Raw genomic sequence first — 6725 nt, 5'->3', positions numbered from 1 at the left:
ATGAATAAGCATCTCATCACACTTGAGGAAAGCTTTTTAATTTACAAGGTCTAATAATTTCAAAGGCTTAATGAGCAATTACACTAAAACCAATGGTAGCACCAAGATGATTCATCATAAGTTATTGTTTTTTCTCAGATGAGATTTCTAATTATAATGTAGTTCAGGATCATGATTGAGGTTCTACCCTTATCAATATACCATTTACATTAAAATAAATCTCCCCACTGCCTAATGCTATACATCTTAACTAATAGGAAGGAAAAAGGGGAAGGGTGCTTACATTTATTGAATATCAATAATATAGGAATTTTCTTATATATTACTAATATATATATAAGGTAGAACTATGGAAATGTATTATAATTTTATTTATTAATATGATTAAAGATAGACTCAGATACATTCAGGATTTCTTCCAAAAATTACAGAAATAAGTGAAAGAATTGGAGTTGAACCCAGATTTAATAGATATAAAATATATGTTTTTTCCACACTATCACCACTGCTTCCTTTTTTAAGCATTGGAGCTGTACATTACTATTAATTCAGTGTCCAAAACTAATACTTAATTTTCATTTTTATTATTGCAATTCATAAATTAGTGAGTTAATATGCATCTCATGTTTTTATTTGTATTTTAGGTGATTTTATCTGTGTAATGAAAGACACTGTCTTTATTTCAATCAGTCTTATTGTGTATTTTGATTTCATCAATGAAAATCATGTGTTCCTAGCTACTCACTTGCTCTAGTATGAACTATTACTGACTACTGAACTCACAACTTCCGCTCATTATCTGAACAAATTCGAGCGATATGGGTTTCCTGAGTCCCATAAAAACATTCACCAGTGTCTTATGATCTCCTGAAATCTCTGCTCTATCTTCTTCTTTCTTCCATTCACTACGTAATCAGTTCATTAGCTTTTTCCATAGGCAAACAGTTCTCAGTAATTCAAGATTTTCTAATACACACACACACACACACACACACACACATACACACACACACATACAGAGGAGGCACACAAAAAAACACTATCAATGCTCCATTCTTGGAACTCAAGAGCAGAATTGAGCTGCAATTCTTGGTTCAGAAAAGCCAGAGTCTGAATTTGTTTGTTTGTTTTGTTCACAGTGCTAGTTGAATGGATTGAATGCACGGACCTAAGGGATTTCATTTCTTTTCTTCTGGACAATTTACCTGGAAGGTTTGTATTAAAAAAACACACTATTATATAAACTCCCAAACTCTCATTTTTTTCGTAGTCATGAACTAATAGAATTGATATTTTAGAATCTGTCCTTATCTTTATTTAAGTCTTCCAAGCCTTGATCATCTGAGTAATAACCAAGTAAATAAAATTTTCATTGTATATTTTGCCCTTTAGGGGAACTTACATAATGTCAATAAAATCAGATCTGAACCTGAAAGATAACTTGGCAATAAACATTATAAGAAAAGATTCACTTCCAACCCAGTTCCCCAATGCCAAGCACAAATGTATCAGCTGAGGAAATCTAATCTCTCTTGATGATTGATGTCATCAACATGGGCTCTAAGAAAGGCCTCACGTTTTATTTTAACTTGACACATTGCCCCAATCACCCAGGTTAAAACTGCAGTTCATATGAAAGTACAATTTAACTTGAGTTCTTATTAAACTAACTCAAACTTTTTAAATGAAAATATCATTCTGGAAGGAATTAGAAAATGTGCTTTGGAAAAAAAAGTAATAAAATAAAAACATTGGTTCTAAAATTTCCAACAAGTGTTAGCAACTGATCCAAGAGGAATGTTGCCAAAGGATCAAGGAAAAATAGCAAATGTTAACCACTTTCTTAACAGTTCTCTAGCCAGAGAGAACTAATTACAAATGGGTCATTCCATATTTCTGTGAATCAAATACTGTGGTCAGTATAATTGGAGGGTAGATAATTAAGTCCTTTTTATCTAGCTAGATAAAAAAAGAAGCTATTCCTTTCACTATTTAAAAATATGCCAAGATGTCATGTTAGCTGAGTTATATGTTTTTAAGGACAGTGACTATCAAAATTCATATCTTAAACCCTAGGTCCACAACAAGAAAGAAAAGGAAACTACAGGCCCGTCCTCTCTCCTGACCTCACTGTTTCCCTAAGGCTCTGTCTCTCAGCTCATTGATATATGTTAGACAGAAAGCAATCACTATGCAGGCACTACAACAACATAAAAGGAAACAGATATGATTTATAGGATGTCTTCACGGATTTGACAGCATATAGTTGAAGGAAAAGAGGAAAGAAAGGAAACTAGCATTTATCTCTAGCAATAAGAAGTATGTCGTAGTTAAGAACATGGACTCCAGATCCAAACTACTCTGGGTTCAAATCCCAGCATTGTCACTTTCTAGCTCTGTGACCTTGAGTAAGTTACTGTTTTCTTACTTGTAGAATTGGGTAATAACAGGACTATTCATCCCCCAGTGTTAATAAAAGAAATATACAAGGAAACTCATGAAGTAAGCCTTCAATGAATATAATTGCTATCACTAGATGCCAGATGTTTAGTACCATATCAAGTACATCAAGTACTTTTCTATAAATTCACTTTCCACCTTCATATCAGGTAGTTGCCTTATTATGCAGATGAGAAAATTGAAAGGCAAACATTTCAAGTGGATTTCCAAATGGTAAATAGTAAGGGGTGGAGTTAAATTGGAACTCAGATCAAATTGCAAAGCTTGTGTTTTTTCCATTACATGTGCCTATACAACTTACAAATAACTATAAAGCATTTTATTAGCTTTAATAATTTTTTAAAAGGCTACAGAAACCAATGTTTCCATAATGTATCAATCTGGCTTCTCTGAATTCAGAAAGAAAAACATTATAGGGAATTGGCTCATGCAATTATGGAGGTTGAAAAGTCCCAAGCTGGTGACCCAAGTAGGCCAATGTTTAGTTCCAGTTCAAATCTGAAGACCTAAGGACCATGAAAGCTAATGGTCTAAATTCGAGTTCAAATGGCAGTAGGTTTTTGACTTAAGAGGAGTCAAAATTCCAAAGAAGGGGAAAAAAACAATGTTTCATCTTAAGCAGTCAAGTAGGGGGAGTTACCATGGACAGGAGGGTCTGACTTTTTCTGGTATTCAGACGTTCAATTTGATTGGATGAGAGCCATCCATGTTGGTAAAGACAATCTCCTTTATTTAGTCTGCCCATTCAATCTTAAGTCTTCTCTGGAAACACTGTCACAGACACTACCAGAATAATGTTTGGCCAAATGTGTGGGCACCCAGTCATGTTGACATAAAATTAACCATTATATATGCTTTCAAAAACAAACCCAACCTGGTGCTTTTATAACATGGCTTAATAAGACTTGCCCTTCTATTTAAAATAGACTGAATTAGCTCACGTCCTAATTAACTTTCTTGAAGCTGAAAATTGATTTGCTCTTCTTTTATCCACATTGATCTTGTTCTTCTTTAGTAATCAAGAATACGTTTTTAGAGTAATTACAGTTTGACATATAAATATGTTCAGAAAACTGAGCTGTCAAAATTCTGTTAAGCAAGAAGAAATGTACAATGCATCTTGTCATATAAGATCATGGATACTGCAGACTACTCTAGGGCATGATTGATGCCCCAAATCAGATTTTCTCTTAGATCTAACTCCTGACCCAGATTTTGGATTACTTGTCAGTTCCTTTATTCCTCACTCTCCCAGTTGTAGGTTCTAAAGACCTAAAGAGTCTGACACGTGAAGCTTCAAACTCATTTATTTATTTGTTGTTCAACATGTATTTATTGGATGTCTTCCATGTTTCAGACACTGCTCTAGTCTCTGAGGGGGCAACAGAGAACATAAACAAAGTCCTTGACTGTACTGAGATTGACTTTCTACTGGGAGAGCAAGTGAAAAAAATATCCAGTGGTGAGAAATGCAATGAAGGAAAAACAATAAGAGAAAAAATATAATGTATGCTATGTTAAAAAAAAGTTGCAATTAAAAAAAAATAATGACAGAGACCTCTCTTAAGTGATATTATTTGAGTAAAGACCTGGAAGAGGTGAGGGAGCATGCCATGTACCTAAACAAGAAACATTCCAGGCAGAGCAAAGAGCAAAGATAAAGATCCCAAGGCAAGAAGATGCCTAATGCATTGGAGGAATAGCAGCAAGGCAAGGGCTTGAAGAGAGGTACAGGAGAGGAGGTCAGAGAAGTAAAACCGGACAAGATTATACAATACCTGATAGAGTAAATTCATGGCTTTAGTTTTTACTTGAGTAAATCCAAAGACATTTGAGGTTTTGGAAAAGAAAACTGTCATGATTGTATTTAAGTTTTAAAAGAATTCCATTTGTTGTTACATTGAGAATAGATTGCAAGGGATTAATGACAAATAAATAGCAATAAAAACTTTTATATCAACAAAAAATCAGTACTTTCAATAGAAAGGAGTAGAAAAGAAAAAGGAACGAGAAAGTACTGCAAACATAAAACACAAACTAAGATGTCAGGAATAACTGCTGCTATATCAGCCACAACAATAAATGTAAATGGTTTGAATTTATCAATTAATAGAGAGTTTCAGATTGTCAAAAGAATACACTATATACAAAAAAACTCTCTTGAGGTAAAATACCTTCAAAAGGTTTTAAAGATGGAATAAAGAAGATTTCTTAAAATTATAAAGGGAGTAGAAACTGAAGAAAACAATATGAATATCCCACAGAATATAACAAAAGCCAAAAATAGCACAAAGGAATATTTTATACTGGTTAAAGGAAACAATAGTACAAGATACTTTGCCCAATTAACATTATAAATAAGAATAGTCACTGGTCTGCAACAAGAAGTGAGGTTTGCTCAAATGCAGAGACCACAGCAGAAGGCTAACTGGCAGAAATATTAATGGGAACCATGAAGGCCTGTTTCAAATGTAAAAGACCCCAAGGCTTACTTATCTATGGGAACACTCCATCCAACTTCTTTGTCCTAGTGTGGCGCAGAACTGGAAGGTAGTAGTGAACTCAAATGGGATTTACAGGAAGGATTAAAACTCAGGCTAAAGGACACAACCAATAGAATTCCTACTTTTTCAATGCCTATTTAACATAGATTTCAATGCATGCTCATACCCCAAAACCATATAATCCTCTAAACTACCACACTAAAGTGGGTTTTCCTGCTATCAGGCCTCTTCCTGCATCATGAGAGTTTTATCTCTTCTCACTTAAATAAGTTTACTCTTACTGGGTGTGGTAGCACATGCCTGTAATCCCAGTAGCTCAGAAGGCTGAGGCAGGAGGATCCCAAGTTCAAAGCCAGCCTCTGCAAAAGCGAGGCGCTAAGCAATTCAGTGAGACCCTGTCTGTAAGTAAAATACAAAATATGTCTGGGGATGTGGCTTAGAGGTCGAGTGCCTCTGAGTTCAATGCCCAGTACCAAAATAATAATAATAATAATAATAATAATAATAATAATAAAATAAGTTTACTCTTCCCTTTTGTTATGGTCTGTGGATTTTATTCTTCAAATTTGCAAGCTAAGAATACACAAGCAAATTGGCAAAGCGGGGATTCTAGTCTTATCTCAAAACTCTGGTTTCAATTGCACCTAAGCAGGGTAATTCAAAGAATTCAAGCAGTTACTGACATAACTACAGAAAGAAATATGTACATAAAAAATAGTAAATGGAAATTTCAGCACACCTATCTCAGAAATTGATAGATAAAGGAAACAGAAAAAAACACATATTAAGAAATTTGAACATCATTATTATATACAGTAGTACTAATATACACAAATACACACATATGCTAGGAGAGAAAGAAAAACATTCTCAAAAAAGAAGTAAGGCACTCAGGGAACATTTAAGAGTGTAGACAACATGTTAAGGCCAACAGGAAACACTAAAGAAAGTCAAAATGTGAACATGCTGCAGTCTATAAATTGGTCATAATGAATGTATGTATAATATTTTTAAAAGAAACAAATAGAGCTTAAAATTTTATACATTAGAAAAAACAAAGTGAATGTTTCTTAAAAAGAAAACCACATAGGAAATTCAATATTTTGATGTTGGTGATTATGAAAACAATATATGTCAAATTTTTGGAGATATGGTTAAAAAGAGTAAGATTTTTCACCCCCAAGGAACCCATTTTCACCCTTTTGAGGGTGATATCACCCCTGATGAGAATGCATGCCCTAGATCTATCTCCCAATTTACAGAAATTGTAGAGCACACAGAGATAAATTAAACACCACCACAGGGATGCAATCAGCTAGGCCAGAAAGTGCTTATGTGTTTTTTTTTTTTAATGAAAGGATAAAATGAGAACATTTTTGAAATGTGCACCTATAAGTAAAATAAAACTAATAAAATGGAGAAGGAGTGAGAGAAGCTGAACTTACCTTAATATATCTTGTTTTGTAGAATTGACTTTGAAAGTATTAGTTTGCAAAATCAATTTTATAAAACTATTCTTTAAAATGTTAAATCAAGAATAAAACAAATGAACAATATATAAGATATGACAAACCAGAAGAAAAAAAATTCTTCAATAACTATGCAACAAGAAAATTTTGATTAAAAAAATTTAAAAGATGTGTCAACAAATTATTGTGGGTAGAACATTTTCAATATTGATTTAAACAAAGGAAATGTAATATATATATATATATATATATATATATATATATATATATTTGTAGAAATTAACAGTAAGAT

Source organism: Urocitellus parryii, chromosome 4 (genome assembly GCF_045843805.1).
Source record: "Urocitellus parryii isolate mUroPar1 chromosome 4, mUroPar1.hap1, whole genome shotgun sequence".
In the NCBI taxonomy this organism is placed as follows: domain Eukaryota; kingdom Metazoa; phylum Chordata; class Mammalia; order Rodentia; family Sciuridae; genus Urocitellus; species Urocitellus parryii.
Note: the sequence above shows the minus strand (reverse complement) of the source record.